The 21,121-nt window shown below is 45.6% G+C and overlaps 1 pseudogene; it reads left to right on the top strand.

Annotated features, from left to right (window-relative positions):
- Positions 1-21,121, top strand: part of LOC111974557 (splicing regulator ARVCF-like) — a 113,300-nt pseudogene that overhangs the window by 64,659 nt on the left and 27,520 nt on the right.

Raw genomic sequence — 21,121 nt, forward strand, 5'->3', positions numbered from 1 at the left:
CGCAGTCCCCCTGGGCAGCAGCGCAGTCCCCCTGGGCAGCAGCGCAGTCCCCCTGGGCAGCAGCGCAGTCCCCCTGGGCAGCAGCGCAGTCCCCCAGGGCAGCAGCGCAGTCCCCCTGGGCAGCAGCGCAGTCCCCCTGGGCAGCAGCGCAGTCCCCCAGGGCAGCAGCTCCTTCTCAGAGTACCAGTCGGTCGCCATCCGTCTCCTCTCCTTTTGCCACGGCTGCCACCACATCTCCTGTTGTTCATGCCCGAATGCCACAATAACACGCCAATGAAACGAGTCAAACGAACTTCTAGCAATACGACATGGCTGTTCTCTTAACGCCACATAGAGAGCTCAGTTCTGCCTCTCTGGTAAGCTATGGTCCATGTTACCAGAGTGCTAAGGCCTTCACTGACTAATGGCCTTGCAGAGTGGAGGCCATGTTCAGCTGTAAGTACAGATGTACTTATTGTTGTCGGAGGGAGGTAATGGTTTTCTCAAATCCTAAATTAACCACACGAGCGAGACTGAAGGTATTTTTAGATTTGGGCCATCAAAGGTTTTTATAGTGTGCAGTCAGCATGATATGACGGCGAAAATATTGACCAGGCAGAAACCGTGTATAAGTCTGTGTGTATAAGATTTAGCTAAACTCTTTAGCTCCTGGCTGTTATTCTTCTACCTAAGAAATCAATACTTTCTGAAATAAGATGAAACAGTTTATCTTGTTACCATTCCTCCCTCACTGGGCCTTGTCTGGGGGTGGGGTAGAGGGGAGCTACAGTTCATAAAAACAAAGACGGGACTCTGCGTGTGTAGGGCACTGTATGTGGACTTTGAAGTCGATTCTGTAGTATTTAGTTTTCCGTAAACCGGAGGTCTTGCCCTGGTACATCCATTTATGTGAAATCCCTCGTGATTCTATCTCTATTGCAGCTGTTGCCAGGCTCCATGCCGGCTCTAAACCTGTTCTCACCCTGTGTGTGTGTGTGTGTGTGTGTGTGTGTGTGTGTGTGTGTGTGTCCCTCGCCTCCCATTCCTCTCTCTCTCTGAGATTACAGGATTCACAGGCTCAGTGATTGAATTATGCTCAGTGTGAGACACAGCTATCTCTCTCCTCACTGTGAGAGAAACTAAGACTTTGCTCTCGCTGTGTGTTTTACATGTTACTGGTAAATGGTTTCATTTTGCTTGAACGACGGTTCCCTCAGACGTGAAAGGAATCGGCGAATGACAGTTTTTCCTTTCTCCATCTATTTCTCTCCCTCTGCTCCTCTCCCGATCCCCCTCCCTCCCTCGCCCTAGGGACCCTGTGGAACCTGTCTTCCTATGAGCCTCTGAAGATGGTGATTATAAACCACGGGCTTCAGACTATGACCAACGAGGTCATCATCCCCCACTCAGGCTGGGAGCACGAGCCCAACGAGGATTCCAAGCCCCGTGARGCAGAGTGGACCACCGTCTTCAAGAACACCTCTGGTTGTCTGAGGTAATAGCTTGCGTGAGGCCTGCTACCCACGCTCCTCTTAAAGCTACTTCCTGCCATAGGAAAAAGTGAAGCAGATCAAAAGATGGTTAATATGACCCAGCAGCAGGGCCCATGGTACAATGCATATGGACCTGCCAGGCCACCACTCGCTCTCCAGCACTTCAACCACAGAGGCTATTCTCTGAATGAGAGAGGGAGCTGAAAGACCTTCAACCAGCGTATCTGATATTGAAAGGATAGCGATCGATGGTCTCTGCTGCTGTGYCTATTAGCAGTGCTATTAACAGACCCCTGTACAGGCAGAACCAGAGACCTTAGAGGTCATCCGAGCAACCTGATGCTTGATTAGTACTTCCGTGGCCACAAGGGCTTACCGCAACYGTTACAACTCCCGTAACGACATTAGCCCTTTTAAATACGAATCCCCTTCTCCCTGATTTTAAAGGTTGTGAGGGGATGGAGGGGGGCGGGTTGGGTCGAATGGGACTAGATTAAATTAGTGTGTAGATTTATACCAATCAGGTGACAGGTTGGTGAGGAAGCCTTGTTTTCCTCGCTCACTTGATTCACAGCATCTTCTAGTAGATGGCAACATTCTCCTCAATGTGTTGCAGCTGTGGATTATTGCCTCCATAGGGTATGGCTTGAGCCTTCTCCCAACTGTGAGTTCATCTGGAGAAAGTAGTTGGCTAGTCCAGTCTCTAGCAACTGTCACTCAAGACTTCTGCCCCTCTCTATACTGACTGACCTTGGTCGACCTTGTAGGGAAAGTGTTCAAAGAGGAAGCCAAAGGCTGAGCCTGGGGGGGTGTAGTATAGCCACAGATAATGACTTCTGTCTACTGCTGTGTGTCTCCACCCCCCCCCCCCGACACACACACACACACACACACTGGACATAAGTCTATAGGAAGTCTGGATGTCTGAGTTAAGCCAAAGGTCCACCAGGAGATAGTGGTTCTAATAAAGATGTAGTAGGTTTAATGTCTTTGTATTGGCCGTTTGTATATTGGCTGTGACTCTCTACTAGTGTCCATTTTGCCAGTTTGACTTTGTTTTTGAAGCGTGTGAGGTTAATGTCAGACAATGTTGGAGACTAGATAGTAGTTCTTTCTCCTGACGTGACTTGGACCTTGTGTTATGGCAGTACGTCACCCTGCAGAAACACAACAGATATGCGTGTGTTGTCCTCTGTCCCAGCTATATGCTGCCTGCATCCCGCCCAGCCCCAGCCAGTCCGACCCACAGTCCCTAATCCACTGCAGCTCAGCTCAACAGTCACTGCGGTCTGTTGATCAGGATCCAACCAATCCCACCACCCTCCAACACCCCACCAACCCCCTGCTGTTTTGGTCTAATGTAACACATTCCAGATGAACGTTCTTGTGTTTGGCTTGTTTGGTACTCTCTCTCGCCATCTCTTTCGCTCCCTTTCTTTCTCTCGCTCTCTCACATGCACACACTCTCTTGGTATCAGGATGTATTTTTATTTTGCTTGGTGYCCTGGGTAAGGAAGTAGACGGAGGCTGAGGGTTTGATCCGGCTGGCTGTCCTTAGATTACACCACTCCCTCCCTAGAGAAGCTGCTGCCTCCTCCTGCCCCATTTCACTTTAATCAATGTAATCAAGTTTGCCTCATCTGGCCAGAAGCACATTACCGTGGCTCCATCTCTAATGGTACCCTGTTCCCCAAAGGACCCAAAGGACTCTGGTCAAAAGGTAGTGCACTATATAGGAATAGGGTGCCATTTGCGACAGAGCCTATGTCAGTGGTTCTGACAGGGGGAGGGGTATTGTATAGTAGTAGAGGTGACTGCTGCTGAGTTAGAGGTCCGATATAGCTGGATGTGGATGTCCTCTGGTGAAGTTGGCAGCTGATTGCTCCTCCCCATGGGTATGTCTGTGTGTATGTGTGTGTCTCTGTGTGCGTGTGTGAGTTCACTGTGTGTCTCACCCATCCCACAGGGTCATACAGGGCACCTTGTACTAGCCACGTATTACATCTCTCTCTCCCCCTCTCTCTAGTTACCTGCTGCTGAGTGTGTCTCCATGGCGACGTAAACCAACAACACACTCTGTTTGCTGGCCAGAAGCAGATTTGAGATCTGCTGATGTATGGGAGATTGAGTTTACTCATGCCTTGACAGAGCAGCACGTTTTCTGTATCAGTCACTATAATCGCTTTTTGGCATTGTTTCCTTCTGAAAGGATTTTTATTAATTTATTTTATTTAACCTTTATTTAACTAGGCAAMTCAGTTAAGAACAAATTCTTATTTACAATGACGGCCTACCCCGGCCAAACCCGGACAACGCTGGGRCAATTGTGCGCCGCCCTATGGGACTCCCAATCCCGGCCGGTTGTGATACAGCCTGGAATCGAACCAGGTTCTGTAGTGACGCCTCTAGCACTGATATGCAGTGCCTTAGATCGCTGTGCCACTCGTGAGCCCTCAAAGGATGAGCGTGTCCATACTCCTACACTGTCAAATAAGGTTGTGTGTGTGTGTGAGAGAAAGTCCTTTAAGCTGTGTCCTTTCTACCAGGCCTAGCATTGACCTTGTGACGACGGACATGGTGGGGTCTTCATCAGTGAGGCGGTCTCATTCTAACCCTCTCCCAGAGGACAGCCTATTGTCCCTTTATGGCCACATGTCACAATGACTGACCTCTCAGCCTAGCTAGTTGATATCCATCCACACAATAGACACAGACACACACGCCCTCCGTCACATCCGCAGATTGACATTGAAACACACAGATTGACATTGAAACACACAGATTGACATTGAAACACACAGATTGACACCCACAATAGATGTACTTTCCTAGAAAAAGGGAAAATCAAACACCTGCCAATACACCTGCCAATAAAAAAACACCCTTCCCGCTTTGTGTCTACCCAAGCACACACACACACACACACCTGCCTGTCAAATCAATCCCTGTTGGATGCTCCTTGGTGGCCTTTATGGGTGGAAGTGATTCCTCTGTACCAAAAGAGGGATGTGAGGTTTTAATTCTATTAATTTATTTAGAATTTTATTTGTCACATGCACCAAATACAACGGGTATAGACTTTACCGTGAAATGCTTACTTACGAGAATTTTACCAACAATGCAGAGTTAAAAAGTAAGACATTTAGCTTGTACAAGGAGCAACGGTACCGAGTCAACCTAGCAATACAAAACTGTGTGTATGGAAAGTATATGACTAGAAAACGTGTGTACAGCAGTAGTTATATAGGATGAGTCATGACTAGAATACAGTATATACATATAAAATGAGTAAAACTGTATGTAACAATTATTAAAGTGACCAGTGTTCAATGACTCTATGTACATAGGGCAAAGCAGCCTAAGGTTCAGGGCAGGGTACGAGACCGGCTAAGGGTGACTTTGTAACAGTCTGATGTCCTGGAGATGCAAGCTGTTTATCAGTCTCTCGGTCCCAGCTTTGATGTCCCAGTACTGTCGTCTCCTCTAGATGGTAGCGGGGCGAACAGGCCGTGGCTCGGGTGGCTGAAGTCCTTGACAAGCTTCTTGGACTTCCTGTGACACCGGGTGATGTAGATGTCGTGGATGGCAGGCAGTGTGCCCCCGATGATATGTTGGGCTGACCGCACCACCCTCTGGAGAGCCCTGTGGTGGCGAATGGTGCAYTCTATCCACGGTTTTTGGTTCGGATAACTTGTAATTGTCACAGTGGGAACAGCATCCTCTATGCACTTCCTGACGAACCCTGTCACCGAGTCTGTGTATATTTCGATACTGTTCTCAGAGGTGACCCGGGAACATTTCCCAGTCCGCGTGATCAAAACAATCTTAAAACTTCTTATGGCTGCAATCCTGTTAGCGGGATGATATGACAACAGCCAGTGAAAGTGCAGGGCGCCAAATTCAAACAACAGAAATCTCATAATTAAAATTCCTCAAACATGTATCTTATACCATTTTAAAGGTAATCTTGTTGTTAATCCCACCAAAGTGTCCGATTTCAAATAGGCTTTACAGCGAAAGCACCACAAACGATTGTTAGGTCACCGCAAATTCACAGACAAACGCAGTCATTTTTCCAGCCAAAGACAGGAGTCACAAAAAGCAGAAATAGAGATAAAATGAATCACTAACCTTTGATGATCTTCATCAGATGACACTCATAGGACTTCATGTTACACACATACTATATGTTTTGTTCCATAAAGTTCATATTTGTATCCAAAAACCTCAGTTTACATTGGCGCCATGTTCAGAAATGCCTCCAAAATATTCCGGAGAAATTGCAGAGCCACGCAAATAACATAAATACTCATCATACACTTTGATGAAAGATACATGTTTTACATAGAATTAAAGATACACTTGTTCTTAATGCAACCGCTGTGTCAGATTTCAAAAAGCTTTACGGCAAAAGCACAATATTCAATAATCTGAGAACAGCGTTCAGCCACAAAAGGAAGCCATACAGTTACCCGCCAAATTTGCAGTCAACAAAACTCATCAAAAAGCATTATAAATCTTCACTTACCTTTGCTGATCTTCGTCGGAATGCAATCCCAGGACTCATCACAAAATTTTTGTCGGTAATGTCCATCATTATGTCCAAATAGCTATTTTTGTTAGCGTGTTTGGAAACAAATCCAAAGTCAGGAAGCGCGTTCACTAAAAGCAGACGAAATTTCAAAAAGTTCCGTAACAGTCAGTAGAAACATGTCAAACGATGTATTGAATCAATCTTTAGAATGTTTTTAACATAAATCTTCAGTAACGTTCCAACCGGAAATTACATTGACTTCAGATGTGCGATGGAACAGAGCTCCCTCATGTGAACTCGCATGGTCACCTCATGGCAGACCTGACTAATTCCTGTCTCCTTCGGCCCCACTTCACAGTAGAGGCATCAGACAAAGGTTCTACAGACTGTTGACATCTAGTGGAAGCGTTAGAAGGCAAACTCATCCATATCCCACTGTGTATTCAATAGGGTCTTGGTTGAAAATCAACCAACCTCAGAATTCCCACTTCCTGTTTGGATTTTTTCTCTGTTTTTTGCCTGCCATATGAGTCCTGTTATACTCACAGACATCATTCAAACAGTTTTAGAAACTTCAGAGTGTTTTCTATCCAATACGAATAATATGCATATATTAGCAACTGGGACTGAGGAGCAGGCAGTTTACTATGGGCACCTCTGGGCACCTTTCATCCAAGCTACTCAAATACTGCCCCTGTAGCCATAAGAAGTTAATGTATAAATTCCGATTGGTCAGACCAAGGTTGAATAGGCAGAACCGGGTTACTGGGATTTCCCGCCCAAACTCTCACCGTTTTCCCGGGAAAGTAACTGTGAGATTATTTCTATGAACAGCATGACGTAAAATGGAACTGTTACATTTGATGCCATTTCTKAATSTGGCTTCTCTACGGGCCACGGCCTAAACTCTCTGCTYTCTGCATGATCAATCATCAACTCTCAGGGTGACAACGGACAGCGCATCGCATTATGGAGCGCAGTTCACAATGCATGTATRATCTCATCATACTAACTTTTTTTCTTGTGAAAGGTAGSAAGGACTACATTTTCTGCAGCATAGCCCAGGGTACAGTAATATAAGGACTGACTGTGTGTCTAACTTACACATCTACAACTGGTTTTCGGGGGTCACCTTTTTTTCTTATCTTCAAGTTATTTTGTTAAAATTCCAGATGCAAAGTTTTAAAACAGCTTATCACTCGAATATCATTGATTTAAATCAGTGTGCATGCCGTCTTTCTKTCCATCAATTTCGAAATAGATAAGCCTAATCCTGTTCAAGATTGAAATACAGTATATGTACACGGAGTGTACAAAACATTCGGAACACCTTCCTAATATTGAGTTGCTCCCCCTTTTGCCCTCAGAACAGCCTCAATTTGTCGGGGCATGGACTCTACAAGGTGTCAAAAGCATTCTAGAGCGATGCTGGCCCATGTAGAACCTTATGCTTTCCACAGTTGTGTTAAGTTGGCTGAATGTCTCTTGGGTGGTGGAACATTCTTGATACACACTGTTGAGCCTGGAAAACCCAGCAGCATTGCAATTCTTGACACTCAAACCGGTGCGCCTGGCACCTACTACCATACCCTGTTCAAAGGCACTTAAATCTTTTGTCTTGCCCGTTCACCCTCTGAATGGCACACATACATGATCCATGGTGCGATTGTCTCAAGGATTAAAACTCATTCTTTAACCGGTCTACTCCCCTTCTACACTGATTTGAAGTGGATTTAACAAGTGATAGCAATAAGGGATCATAGCTTTAACCTGGTCAGTCGTCATGGAAAGAGCAGGTGTTTCTAATATTTTGTATAGTAAGTGTAGTTGTCCTAGCCTACCCTTTTTCAGGTCATAAATTCAAGGCAGTGTTAGCCTTAGATTTAGCTAATGAATGACAAGGTTTATTTAAGCTTCTAACATACAGCCTGTCTATTGCGCAATAGGCTCCTGCTCTCCGCTGGCTTCTATTCTTATAAAGCTCCTTTGTTTTGTTGAGTGAGAGGTTATTTTCCTGGATCCACTCTCCCAGGGCCCTCACCTCCACCCTGTAGACTCTTGTCATTGTTGGTAATCAGGCCTACTACTGCAAACTTGATGATTTGAGTTGGAGGCGTGCGTGGCCACGCAGTCATGGGTGAACAGGGAGTACAGGAGGGGGCTAAGCAGGCACCCTTGTGGGGCCCCTGTGTTGAGGATCAGCGAAGTGGAGGTGTTGTTTCCTACCTTCACCACCTGGGGGCGGCCCGTCAGGAAGTCGGAAGACCTATTTGCACAGGGCGGGGTTCAGACCGAGTGCCCCGAGCTTAATGATGAGCTTGGAGGGTGCTATTTTGTGGAATGCTGAGCTGTAGTCAATAAACAGCATTCTTACATAGGTATTCTTCTTGTTCAGATAGGTTAACATGCTTAAAATGTCTTACTCACGTCGGCCACGGAGAAGGAGTGCCCACAGTCCTTGGTAGCGAGCKGCGTCGCTGGCACTGTGTTATCCTGAAAGTGGGTAAAGATGGTGTTCAGCTTGTCCGGATGCAAAACGTCGGTGTCCGCGACGTGGCTGGTTTTCCCTTTGTAATCCATGATTGTCTGTAGACCCTGCCACATACATATAGTGTCTGACCCATTGGATTGCGACTCCACTTTGTCTATGTACTGTACAAACGTTTTGCCTGTTTGATTGCCTTAAGGAGGGAATAACTACACTGTTTGTATTCAACCATATTCCCCGTCACCTTGCCATGGTTAAATGCAGTGGTTCGCTCTTTCAGTTTTGCACGAAGCTGCCATCTATCCACGGTTTCTCGTTTGGGTAGGTTTTAATAGTCAAAGTGGGTACAAAATCTCCTATACACTTCCTGATGAACCGTATTCGTCAATGTTATTCTCAGTCCCAGTCCGCGTGATCAAAACAATCCTGAAGCATGGATTCTGATTGGTCAGACCAGCGTTGAATAGACCTTAGCACGAGTACTTCCTGTTTGAGTTCCTGCCTATAGGGAGGGAGGAGCAAAATGGAGTCGATCAGATTTGCCGAAGGGAGGGCAGGGGAGGGCTTTGTTGGCATTTTGAAAAGTTGAGTAGCAGCGGTCCAATGTTTTACCAGTGCGAGTACTACAGTCAATGTGTTGGTAGAACTTCAGTAGCGTTTTCCTCATTTGCTTTGTTAAAATCACCAGCTGCAATAAATGCGGCCTCAGGATATGTGTATTCCAGTTTGCATAAAGTCCAGTGTAGTTCTTTGGGAGCCGTTGTGGTATCGGCTTGAGCGGGATTATACACGGCTGTGACTATAACCAAAGATAATTTTATTGGTCGGCATTTGATTGAGGTATTCTAGGTCGGATGAACAAAAGGACTTGAGTTCCTGTATGTTATCACAATCGCACCATGGGTAGTTAAMCATGAAACATACACCCCCGCCTTTCTTCTTCCCGGAGAGTTCTTTATTCCTGTCTGCGTGATGTACTGAMATCCCAGCTGGCTGTATGGACGGGGACAGTATATCCCTAGAGAGCCATGTTACTGTGAAACAGAGTATGTTACAATCCCTGATGTCTCTCTGGAAGTAGATCCTCGCCCTGAGCTAGTCTTCTTTGTTATCCAGAGACTGAACATTAGCAATTAATATACTCGGAAGCGGTGGCTGGTGTGCACGCCTCCTGAGTCGGACTAGAAGTCCACTCCTAATACCTCTTCTCCGCCGGCGGTGTTTTGGAACAGCCTTTGGAATAAGTTAAATTGCRCTAGGTGGTACAAACAAAGGATCCAATTTGGGCAAGTTGCATTCCTGGTCGTAATGCTGGTGAGTTACCGCCGCTCTGATATACAAAAGTTATGTCTGGCTGTATGTAATAACACAAAACATTTTCTGTGCTAATAATGTAAGAAATWCCACAAAGTTGCTRAGGAGCTAGAAGCAGAGCTGCCATATCTGTCGGCGCCATTTTACTTGAAGCTCTTGACCCGTTCCACTACAGTCCCGTRGATGTTTTATGACTTGGGAATAGAGTCCCGTATGGTCTGCGGTGTCTGCCTCTCTGTACCATTGATTAGTTTTAATTAGCCCAAAGTGTATAATAGCCCAGGCTTTACCTGAGATGAATGGAGTCTGACTGACTCCCCCCTGTGTGTGTAGGTGTGTGAAAGAGCGGCTGTGTGTATGCGCATTTCTGTTTGCAAGTGTCTGCACATTTAAGTGTGTGTGTGTGTCACTCTGGCTGTCCCCCTCAACCCCTTCGCAGCGGTGACAGGCATCCTCCTCCAGGACTAGCTGGGTGGATTGGTAATGGGATTATATGGCCCAGAAAGAAAACCCTCTTAATTTAAGTCCCCAGCGAGCCTAGCAGCTCCTGCTCTCTCGCTCCACAACTAAAGTCTCTGTAAAGACATGCGCGGAGGCACTTGGCAGGCCTTTGCAGCCGGTTATTTACTACACAGGTCTGTTTGGGAGTGCAGAATGGTAGATTGCATGCCTGTCTACGGTACCATCTTTGGCGGGAAGTTGCCACTTTTCATGTCCTSTGCTCGACTGTTTGGAATGATTATTTCCCTGTCTGCTTAGCTGTTACACTGCTGCTTCACTGTAGTCAGATTCAGGTGTTTACTTTTATCTCTTGAAGTCAGCTGTGTCTGATCTTAATCTCCTCAGCTTCTAGAGCATGGGCACTGGGCAATGCTATCTCTGTGCACGGGAGATTGGAGCCCTCTGTCTCTGAAATATATTCAACCACTCATGGAGGAAATTGGAAGTGAAATGAAAAGCGATTCTAAATGCTGTTTATTAACACAGCCTACGGATGTCTTTTTTTTCTGCTTCTGACCAGCGTGTGTCTGTGTTCCACAGGAACGTGAGTTCGGACGGGGCCGAGGCGAGGCGCAGGCTGAGGGAGTGCGAGGGGCTGGTGGACGCTCTGCTCCACGCCCTGCAGTCAGCTGTGGGGAAGAAAGACATGGACAACAAGGTGAGCCGCCAGCTCCACACACCTCCCCATATGCATCATTCTACCTGTATATTATTATAACAGTATTTTGTGTAGTCGTTGGAGACATTTGATACCACGAATGCTGATTTGTATTCTGTTTTGCTTGTCTCCAGTGGGTCTCTATCTAGTTTGGAAGCGAGTAAACAGTCCCTTTCATATCATATTCTGAGAACAATCTGTGCAGGTTGAGCTGACAACTCTCTGTCCCCGCCTCCTCCAGTCTGTGGAGAACTGTGTGTGTATCATGAGGAACCTGTCCTACCACGTTCACAAGGAGATCCCAGGGGCTGAGAAGTTCACAGACCCATCAGTGCTGCAGGCCCCGGGCTCTGTGGGCCCTCAGAGGAAGAAGAAGGACGACGCAGGCTGCTTCGGAGGGAAGAAGGCCAAAGGTGAAAGGCAGGGACGACACAGAGGGAGACTAGACTGGAGAGACATGGGCCCAGTCCCAAAACTAGRCTCTTCCGTGCACTGCCAGTGTTTGATGTTCTGTAGGAACTACCGATTAACACACAGAGAGAAAAAAAGAGGACAGAAACCCATTATACTATACTCAAAATGGGCCCTGTCAGTTTGAATAGGTTACTGTATGTATCCAGGCCTATGCTAACAGTATTTCAGCTCTTTAGAGCTCTATTTACCTCGTACCCTTCAGCCCAGAGCTATTTCCCCCTAGCAGACCGTTATTTAGTAAAGGCTACCCTCTGGTTCTAGACAGAGATGTAATTAGTGTAGACTACCTCTCGATCACTGACTAATGGCTGAACAACAAGTAGAGGTCCCTCTCCCACAACAAATAATGACAGCAATGAATCACTTAGTCAATGAGGTGAGACCCAATCTCACTGACCCCTCACAGTCCGGAGGGGGATGCTACTGATTTAGAGGCCAAGAAGCACTGGGTCGTGTGTCTAGAAATGTGTGTGTGTGTTTACAGATTGAATATTATAGATGGCAATCGCAGGCGAATTAGCCAGTCTGCTGCTATTGTACACAGCAGTTAATGTGGTGTGTTTAGTCTTCACAGGCCCTGGAGGTGTACTTTGAAGGAAAGATGGCCTACATTAAAAATGCTCAACATGCCCGTCCAAAAACAGTGTGAGTGCGGGAAGGGGAGTCAGATCTTTCAAGAGAGTCGTTTAGACAACACGGTCTCTCCCAGCAATTTGTTACCTGAGTTAAATTGTCTAAATTACCCCCCCGAATCCTGACACTTACCATTAAACCCATTATCATGAACAGACGCTTCAGGCCCAGCGTTTTTACCCAATGCAAAATGTTTGCTTTTTACATTTGTCTTTTTGTTTTTGATTCCTATATTCCTGTGCTGTTGTGTGTGTGTGGCTGGCTGGCTTAGTGCCTTGAGTGGCAGTGACTGTCCCTCTCTCCTTATGTGTGCTGCTGCAGTGTGATCATACACACACTTTCTCTAATGAGCCGAGTACACTGACACCACAGCCTCTTAACTCTGTCCCAGGAGAGTCACCTYTGGAGTGCTAATGGGWTTTATTCTCCACTTGTCACCGTTCTGCCCTAAATACTTGTTTCTTACCTTCTATTCTCCCACTCTCTCTTGCRATCTCTTTCTTTCTCCCTCCCTTGTGTTCTCTCTTTCTGTCTCTCAGCTTTCCCACTCTCTTTTCCCCTTTTCCCTCTGAACTTTATAGCCCCAAGTTGACTTTAAACTGAACGTGTTTTTATTATGTCACCTCTAATCCACACAACCTATTTTTTCATTTACTCTTCTCTTCTCCCTGCTTGTGTTTTTTGGCATTGCTGCTGCTTCCTTGGCTAACTATAGAGGAGTGGTTTAATCAAGGTGAGTGTCCTCATGTCCTGTCTCACTATCTCACCCTTCCGCTTATAGCTACTGTAGCATTAGTAGTTTGGATCTCCTCCAAAACTGAAAAGTTCCACGGACTTCACTTGTTTGCCCTCTTAATGTGCTGTAGCCTTGCTGTAGTTCTCACTCCTTCATCCTACCACACAGCATCGTAGTGTTAGTCATTCAAACCTTGCCTAATCACGAGGTGTAGAGGTAGGGGAGACCAGGTAAGACCAATAAGTTTGGGTAGTGAAAAGGAACCTGGGATTTAGTTTTTAGCCATGTCCCGTCCGTGTTGACGATATGGATGGAGAGACGTTAATGAGCTGGCCCTTCTGTAGTCACTCTGCTCAATTACCCTCCCTGCCTTATTAAAGGAGGTTCCCCACTAGGCTGCTACTAGACATGTGTGGTGATGGTGTATGTGTGTGTGTGTACTCTCATGTCTGTCCATCTGTGTTTGAATGTGTGTGTGCAGTGATCTCAGGGACATTGTCAATGATCTCTGTCTGGTGTAGTGGATGGTTTACCCACTTTTTTTGTGGAGGCGACAGTTGACCCACCTTTGCAGAAAAAATGCATTGAAAGTATAGTGAGCGTTATTTTTTCCCCCGTGACCGGCGATGGGAGTTTACCACTACGCCACTGGTCTGGTTGTCTGTTTGACATGTACATCTGTTCTCTCTCCAATCTCTATACAGGCAGGAAAAACGGAGAGAATGCCAAAAGCTACGACACGCTGGATCTCCCCAAACGCACTGAACCCACAAAAGGTAGGCTTGTTCTGTCAGAGGTTCCCTTATTACAGCTTCGACCGGTCACTCCTGTTCCCGCCCACTGAAAAGGATAATATCCCAAATATTTGCAAGTGTGTGCACGAGCATTAATCACAGGCATCAGGCCTTTTGTGAAGGGCTCCCAAACATTTGAGCTGATCTGATTTGGAATCAGTTCCTTTACATGGGAGATGAATAGCAGCAGTGAATCAAGTTCTGCAACCCCAACAGTGTCACTATAGAACTGAATGACATCCAGTCGTCCTTTATCTGAACCACACACACCACAAGGGAACCTATAATCCAAGGTGCCTTGAGAAATGTTATTTTGCTTATAAAGGAATGCAACAGTATTATAGTAAGTTCCAACTAGATACAAGGCCGGACAGTCCCCTCCTGTTTCAGCAATGTTGGAACACTGTTGACGGGTGGGAATGGCTGGTTCAGGCAGGCAGACAGCTATTACCCAGCAGCAGGTTGGAATTGGATTTGATGGTGGGTAGTGGAAGCAAGCGAGTCACCCTGGGCCTGTGCGGTAAAGCATTTCTGTCAGCCGTGAGTCTTCTCCAGCCTCTCCAACCCCCCTACAGTTACCGATACAGAACCTGAGAGGACCGACACACAAGGGATTGTTGCAGTACTCCTCTCCCCATAGCTGAGCTAGTACTTTACTCCTATAGGCCTACTTTAAGAGTCAGCACATGTTCCAATGTCTTATCTCAATGATTTACTTGTAACATAAGAGACCCTACTTGCACTGCTTATTTCTAATACACTTGAGGAATGTTATGCCACTATGAGGCGGTTTGCTGTACTGCTACCGTTTTGATAGAATATATATAGGTTTATCGTTGTACTGTTCCTTCTATTGATCGAATGAGCCGAAACATTTCCACCTGCACCCTTTTCTCGTCTTTCTGAAGAATAAACATCCCAATTGGTTGCTGCAGTCCAACATTGGCATGCAGGGTGCCACAACAAATCTCTTTGTGCTTTGCCTCTGTGTGTGTGCGCGCATCTCTTTTATCGCGTGCCTCCTTTTGTGGTGTGTGCGTGCGTCTGCCGGCATATAGTTAGGGGTGTGTTTGTCTGCATATAGCAGCTGAGAGAGATACTGTATATTTATGTGTGTGTTGTGGGCTATGCGATATTCACACATCAGCGCCTTCATCAAGGTCTAATGGCATCCGCTCAAAGTCAATAGCATTTCCTGTATGGCTGCAATTAGCCACATTAGCTAGTCAAAGTGGGTCTCCCATTAAACTAGATTACAATTAATTGCGGTGCTTTAAGGTGGTAAGCCGATTCTGCCTCCTTTTTATCGCTCTAAAGTAAAGTAAAGCAGATGAGCTGGGAGGAGGGTAATTAGCATGTTCCACATGCTGGAAGCGCTACGCAACACTGGCTGCACTAGAAACAGTGTTTGGCTAGCTGCAATGTGGTAAGGTTTCAATGGCACACAATTAAAAGTAATCCTCTTGTCTTGCGTTTTGACTTCTGAGATTCTGAGATCAATAAAAAGCACTGTCTTGAATCCATCAATAGCCTAGGTGTGTGGAGACAAATTGTACACTAAACAAAAATCTAAACGCAACATGTAAACTGTTGGTCCCATGTTTCATGAGCTGAAATAAAAGATTGTGACTCCTACGCACCTGGAACAGACACTTTTCAGTAGTAAGGACCTTAAGAGGGCAAACTGCCTCTGTTTCTGCAATAAAAGATCCCAGACGTTTCTCATACGTACCGGAAGCTAATATCTCTCAAATGTTGTGCACAAATGTGTTTACATTCCTATTAGTGAGCATTTCTCATTTGCCAAGATAATCCATCTACCTGACAGGTGTGGCATATCAAGAAGCTGATTAAACAGCATGACCATTACTCAGGTGCATCTTGTGCTGGGGACAATAACAGACCACTCTAAAATGTGCAGTTTTTGTCACATAATACTATGCCACAGATGTCTGAAGTTTTGAGGGAGTGTGCAATTGGCATGCTGACTGCAGGAATGTCCACCAGAGCTGTTGCCAGAGAATTGAATCGCCTCCAACGTCGTTTTAGAGAATTTGGCTGTATGTCCAAGCGACCTAACAAACGCAGACCATGTGTACAGTGTCGTGTTGGCGAGCAGTTTGCTGATGTCAACTTTGTAAACAGAGTACCCCACAGTGGTGGTGGGGTTATGGTATGGACAGTCATAAGCTACAGTCATAAGCTACGGACAATGAACACAATTGCTTTTTATTGATGCCAATTTGAATGCACAGATACTGGGAAAAGATCCATAGGTCCATTGTTGTGCCATTCATCCGCCGCCATCACCTCATGTTTCAGCATGACTATTCACAGCCCCATGACGCAAGGATCTGTACACAATTCCTGGAAGGTGAAAATGTCCCAGTTCTTCCATGGCCTTTCATACTCACCAGACATGTCACCCATTGAGCATGTTTGGGATGCTCTGGAACGACGTGTACGACAGCGTGTTCCAGTTCCCGCCAATATCCAGCAACTTCGCACATTCATTGAAGAYGAGTGYGACAACATTCCACAGGCCACAATCAACAGCCTGATCAACTCTATGCGAAGGAGATGTCGCGCTGCATGAGGCAAATTGTGGTCACACCAGATACTGACTGGTTTTCTGATCCACAGAAAAGGTATCACTCCCTATCTGTTACTAACAGATGCATATCCGTATTCCCAGTCATGTGAAATCTGTAGATTTGGGCCTAATTTATTTATTTCAATTGACTGATTTCCTTATATGAACTGTAACTCAGTAAAATATTTTGAATTGTTGCACTTATATTTTTGTTCAACCCCACAGTATGAGGAGAAAATTATAGTCCTAGAAAAGCTTTCCACTTTGGCTGACTCACCCAATGATGCGTAGTTCACTCGCCGGCGATGGACGATTTACTCTCATGCCAAAAGCCCATCTCTTGTTTTACTTTGTYAAACGATGTTCGTAGCCTACAGTCAGATTAGTGTTATCTTTTAAGCAGGAACTATTTGCTTTTCAACCTGTGTTTTTCAACCCCGATAGTATTTTAAATATTACAAAAGGCTTGTTCTGSCTTCATGCTGTTAACTGATAGATTTGCTGCGTGTTCCCGGGCTATATGCCTTGTGATTGGGCTACGTTAACACGATCCACAGCTAGGCTATTTGTTTTAAGAAGCTATTGGTCCTATGTGGCAGGTTCATGTCTAGCAGAGGGAGTGAGATGGATCATAGAATGTGAATCTCATTCTAGTTCTGAGACGGATACAGGGGCGCTTCTCTCTCACCACCGCAACGGCCCTTCATGGTCTCTAACATAGGCTATAATGTTGATCAAACTGTAAGCACGAGCCGGCCCAACACTAACTCATTCTTTAGAACATCAGGTCGCGGGCTCAAAATCTACGTTTCCACATTACGTTTTTAGGAGGCTGGATAATTAATGAGGCAGCAACTCGAATTAACTCGGATCGCCATTATTTGAATTTGTACATTGCAAACAGTGTTTGAAAAAAATACTTACACGTTAAGGTTCTGTGTCCGGTCAAATAGGTTCCGGAAACGAAACAGTCCAAAACGAAGAGGTGCRGGCTCAAATTAAGCACTGGTTAAAACGATTTGTGTTTGAGAGCGCAAATGTTTACCTGTACATATACATGATGTAAATGTGGTGTGGTAAAGTTTATACGTACCTATGGTGAGTATGTTAAACATGGATTATTGCTCAACTGGATTAATCATTTTGTAGTATACAGCTGCAATCCTACTTTTAGTCTACCCATGATTTGTTCACATAGGATATTACATTTACCTGCGCTGTTTATCTATGCTAATCCTGTATACTGTGTGGTTGTACGTCTAGCTACAGTTTGTCTATGTTAATGTCCCTGTTTGTAGAGAATTTGGGAGCTATTCTCCTCAAATGCACTGGCAGAGGGAGAGATTTGTGGGAGATTACATGTGTAGTTCAGCCCTGATCTGTTGTCCAATAGAGGTCACAGACCCTCCGCATCACTTACCAACAGGCTGCACTCTATGATTACGGTAAAAACCACATGAGATTTAGGGTCTCCAGCAGTGCATAAAAAAAAACGCATACACAGACACGCAATCACACACACTAGTAGTGACTGGTCTGCACCCAATCAGAGCGCGGAGGAAGGAATCCCAACTGAAACGATATGTTACGGACATGAACTCGCTATCATTTTAGGAACGCCGTTTTTAATTCACCATGAGGTTGTTGATTCTGTGTGTAGCTAATTCTCTCTGCCTGATTGCACTATAAACAGACCTGTTGATAGTACAGAGATTATTAAAGGACTTCCTAAGTTCCTGTTATTGCATTATTCATAGAGTTGAACAGAGGCGCTGGAACAAAAGTAATTAAGAACTCTGAAAGAAAGCGTTTCATTAGGGAGAGAGAGAGAGAGCGACCGAGTTGATGGGACACACCCCAACGTTAATTGAAACCGCACCACGCGTAAACCTTTTGCTTTGAGGAAAGGTCATGTACGAAGTGTGTGTGTGTCTCAGCCCAACGTTTATTGAAACCGCACCACACGTAAACCTTTTGCTTTGAGGAAAGGTCATGTACAGACGTGTTTGGCACGGAGTGTGTGTAGGTACCCTCGCAGAGAGCAGAGGGAAATCACTTCAAAACTGTTTTTTGTTTTGTTTCTTCAGTACCGGAGGTGTGGATAGAGAGGGGGGCATCAAAGTGGAAAGATGCAGTTTTGAAATGGGAGAAACCGAAAGAGGGGGAGAGTCCTGGGAGGAGAGAAGGCACAGATTAATCATTTTTGTTTTGTATTTTTTCCGCAGCACATTGTTTTTGATCTCTTCCTCTCGGGCCTTCCCCACTCACTACTCCGTTTACTCTAGGAACCTGCATGAGGAGAGCTGAGCACTCCCTACTCCGTTTACTCTAGGAACCTGCATGAGGAGAGCTGAGCACCACTCCCTACTCCGTTTGCTCTAGGAACCTGCATGTGGAGAGCTGAGCACTCCCTACTACGTTTACTCTAGGAACCTGCATGAGGAGAGCTGAGCAGCACTCCCTACTCCGTTTACTCTAGGAACCTGCATGAGGAGAGCTGAGCAGCACTCCCTACTCCGTTTACTCTAGGAACCTGCACGAGGAGAGCTGAGCAGCACTCCCTACTCCGTTTACTCTAGGAACCTGCATGAGGAGAGCTGAGCACTCCCTACTCCGTTTACTCTAGGAACCTGCATGAGGAGAGCTGAGCACTCCCTACTCCATTTACTCTAGGAACCTGCATGAGGAGAGCTGAGCACTCCCTACTCCATTTACTCTAGGAACCTGCATGAGGAGAGCTGAGCACAACAATCAAGCTAAGTCACATACTGTGTATAGTACAGCTGTATAGAGATGCTATGCTTCTGCTGTAAAATAGCCAAAGTGCAATTTTGCTAAGTTCACAACGCAGGCGACCTGTGTTCTGATGTCCTTAGTTGCCATCCCAGGGACTGTATGTATCCTTCCACCTCTGTTGTGTTTTCCCTGAGCCAGCACTCTTTCATGATGCTTGAATGTTTCTTTAATGACTAGGATGAATGCCTTGTTCAGCTTTTCTTACAGTATTTACAACAAGTAGGATTGATTAGAACTGCGTTAAGCTGTGTTAGTGTACCGTACTTAGTAGTGGCCGTAGGAGGGAGCAATCGAGAGGCAGCCGGGGCATAGGTTCATGAGTCCCCTCGGGACTCAGTCTCAGAATGTCTCTGTGTTTCATTTTCCTTTCTCTTTTCTTGCACCTTTCCTCTCCACTGTGCTTTCGAAAGTTTGCCAATTTTGGAGATGTATGTTTTCCCTTCGCCGAACAAACAAGTTGAAGAATTGAGGTAACAATTCAGTAACAACGCTACGACTCCATAATGCTTTAACGGCTTAGTTTACGAGCCTAGCGTTTAATTTGAAGAGGGTTTTAAAACGTCAACAGCAACTAGAGCCTCACTGTGGTGTGTTACTGCTGCGTAACCTTAACCACACTGTTAACCTTACGCCTAACCGAAAATGATTATTTCATGCATTTTTACTAAATAGCCAAATTTGACTTTGTGGCTGTGCTATCTAGTGGAAACCAAGTACATTCCCTGAGTTTATGAGGAAAGGGTCAAGTCATGTTTGAACTGGAATTCCATCTGGTCATACAAGGTGACAAAACCATAGGCCATTGCCATATCATGTAACTTAATTTGAACAGTCTTTTACAACCTACAGGAAATATATATTTTTTCCCTATGCTCTCTGACTCACGGATGTGTTTAGAATCCCACTTGAGTTAACTAATTGTTGTGTATTGAATGGTGACTGTCAGTATGGAGGCAAGGCGTGTACCTCTGAGGTGCTTTGTAGACCGCGGAGGGGAACTAAATGTCTCCCTTGAAGATTGTCACTGCTTTACATTTATCACATTAGCAACCGGAACCCGGAGTCTGACGGAAGGTTCTGAAGGAATTGGAATGCTCTTAGTCCCTGTGGATTGAATCTTTTTTTAATCTTTTTTTTTTWWTTTTTTACACAAACTTTCCTTACCTCCCTAATCCCTAACAGAAAGTAAATGCCTTCCATTTCCCCTTATTTAACTCCCAGAACTATTCAGTAATCTCTTGTGTAATAACTTGAGATGTGAGTCAGAGTATTCAAAACCGGAGGGAAAGTTAGGGCAGATCGACAGGCCCGCCCCGAGTGAAAGTAGAAACTCAGTAAATTATTCATACAGTTATGTTGAGACTGCAGCCGCAATCCCCCACCCAGAGAAACCATGTCTCCATCTTCAGAAGAGCTTCACTACTGAGGAATGTAACACCGAGATAGCGAAACGATAACTCTCGGGACTGCTATATGCACGCAAGCGCACACAAACACACACACTCGCTCTCTCTCTCTCACACACACACAATCCTGCCTGCCTGCCTGCCTCCAACTGACAGGGTGACTCCTTATCTCCTCAAGACACAAATATTCCTCAGCTGTTCCTCACCCCTTCCGCCTCTTCCTCTCCTCCTGCTGTTAGATTTAGCAGGATGGTGAGACTTCGCGCGGTTGGTGCCAGTGCCAAACACCTCCTGCCCCGTCACGTGCGCCAATGCGCACACCTACCTCACACTCACAGCACCCGTCAGATAAAACATGAGTCTGACTCTGTGAAGCTGCTAGGAGACACTGGAGGGTGTCCCTTATTCACTGTCATTAGATCGGTCTGGCATGTGAGTGTCTGTGCACACAGAAAGGGGAACATTAACAAGTCTCTATTCTGAAAGGGAATAAGGTATGATGAGACTGCTTTAGCGTTGAGTCACTATCCCAGTCACCATATTGAGCCACAAAACGGGCTATAGAATTCTCCGTGGACATAATAATCCAATGGATTTTACTGACCGCTATCGCCACTCACCAACCACCCACAAAAAGTCCTCTGAACTCTGAAACAATCAGCGCTTAATGCCAAGTGTTTGTGCGTCTGTTTGCGCCCGTGTTTGTGTTTGCGCCCGTGTTT

Source organism: Salvelinus sp. IW2-2015, linkage group LG15 (assembly GCF_002910315.2).
Source record: "Salvelinus sp. IW2-2015 linkage group LG15, ASM291031v2, whole genome shotgun sequence".
Classification (NCBI taxonomy): domain Eukaryota; kingdom Metazoa; phylum Chordata; class Actinopteri; order Salmoniformes; family Salmonidae; genus Salvelinus; species Salvelinus sp. IW2-2015.